The sequence below is a fragment of the Ursus maritimus genome, unplaced genomic scaffold, assembly GCF_017311325.1.
Source record: "Ursus maritimus isolate PB19 unplaced genomic scaffold, ASM1731132v1 scaffold_36, whole genome shotgun sequence".
Lineage (NCBI taxonomy): Eukaryota > Metazoa > Chordata > Mammalia > Carnivora > Ursidae > Ursus > Ursus maritimus.
In genome coordinates this window covers 6,559,356-6,561,285 of record NW_024426230.1, presented here as the reverse complement: position 1 = coordinate 6,561,285, position 1,930 = coordinate 6,559,356, and the positions used below count along the sequence as shown (strand labels likewise).

The 1,930-nt window shown below is 34.4% G+C and overlaps 1 non-coding gene across 1 annotated transcript; it reads right to left on the bottom strand.

Moving 5' to 3' along the window:
* Nucleotides 1-1,172: 1,172 nt before the first annotated feature.
* LOC121100331 lies at nucleotides 1,173-1,279 on the bottom strand. Its single transcript, XR_005832082.1, has one exon. It is a non-coding gene; the product is annotated as a U6 spliceosomal RNA (small nuclear RNA).
* Between the last annotated feature and the right edge of the window lie 651 nt (nucleotides 1,280-1,930).

Sequence of the window (1,930 nt, the reverse complement as noted above, 5' to 3'; positions counted from 1 at the left end):
CTTGTTTGGATTCTAAAATCTTCTGTTGGTAACTTCTCAAAATTGCCATATAGTAAACACAAGGAGCAATAGGAAGTTTTTCTTCCAAGCTTTGTAGAAGAGCAAACATACATCTAAAAAGGCACTACATTGTAATCAAAGACCATTCTAAATTCCCCTTGTTAGTAGGTACATACATTTCTTGCCTAATGTTCAGTCCCACTAACTCCATACCCCTTCCTCCATTCAGATCCCCCTGCACAATTTCCCTGTAGTCCTGGAGAAAAGGCAACGCCTTTCCAATCTGATTCTCAAGTTAGGAATGTGTTTTGAAGTGCATAAGAGTTATCTTGTTTAATTGTGAATTTGACTAAGTAAGGTTTTCCTGTCATGAAAAAGCCTGTGTAATATCAAGTGCTTACCTGTCTTCTCAAATATCTATGCCACCCAATTTATTTAACCATTCTTTGGCTTTTGAACTGGATTTCTACCATCACATATCTCTTCAGTCCTGATGACACAAAAAAACACAAGGAAGCCAAAGATATAGCAGAAAAGAGTGAGCTTTCAGAAGTATAGGTAAACCTCGGAGCCCCTTACTTTGATGTTTTGACAATCTGTCTTCCCAAGAGAGAAAAATTAAGTAGAAGAAAGATAGAAAGAAGAAAAAAAAATAAGGAAATAAAAAAGGAGAGGAACTTAACGGACTTCATACTGGTAGTCTATAAGTAATGCTTCATGAAATAATTAAATATTTTTTCCGAATGTATTTCATCATTTCTTAAATCAACAATAAAAGTCTTTTTATTAAGTCTAAGTCTAACTTAGTTTACTTCTGTTCAACTTGAAGTATGTAGTGGTTAGCTGTAGCATGAGAATAATTTTAGAGGAGAATGATGTTTGAAAAAATTCAAAAGACAAATCTAAATCTTATTCTGTACTTTTGAAGATCCCAAATATGTTCATTCAAGATGGTTTACTAACAAAATAATAGAATGACAAACTTTTCATCAATAAAAATTTCTAAGTTACATGTTATATCATTATTGATTAAATTGTAATCAAACCTGTCATTATTTGAAAATAATTTCCTCTGGTCTGTACATTTCATAAATCCTTTATATGATTTTTCAAGACTGAGGCTAGTTGTTTTTAGCTATGTGTCTCATGTTTTTCAGTGATCTTTTTTTTTTTTAAATACAGAATGCTTCATGAATTTGTGTGTTATTCTTGCAAAGGAACCATGCTAATATTCTCTATATCATTCCAATTTTAGTATATATGCTGCTGAAATGAGCAGTTTTGGTGATAATGTTCAACACTTAAATTGAAAGTCAGAGGACTTTTTCAATGCATATGAATATGAGTCGAAATAAAATGATATGGGGCACTTGGGTGGCTCAGTCGGTTGAGCATCTGCCTTCTGCTCAGGTCATGATCCCAGGACGCTGGGATCAAACCCTGCATCGGGCTCCCTGCTCAGTGGAGAGCCTGCTTCTCTTTCTCCTTCTGCTGCTCCCCCTGCCTGTGCTCGCTGTCTCTCTCTGTCAAATAAATAAATAAAATCTTTTTTTTTTAAAGAAAAAAAATGATATTGGGAAGTGTAAAGATTTGGTACATTAAGTAATGATGATGAGTACTGGCTTATGAAAATTCGTACTACATTTTGTGTAACTATTTTATAGCTAGAAGCTTGAGAAATAGACTACCTACACAGTGGGAGAGTACAAATGAACACCTATGCAGATGTCTACTATAACAACAGAGCAACTAATATGCTATATGATAGAAAAAAACAAAATGAAGTACTGGTTGTAAGTGGTGCTTGGTTTTGTTAAGCCAAGAGAGCACTATTACTGCAAGTCTGTGTCTAAGGCAAATTGTTTATTGTAATCATGTTCATAAGCTATCTTATGGTGGCCAGTCAAGGCCTGCCATTCACCTAAAGGAT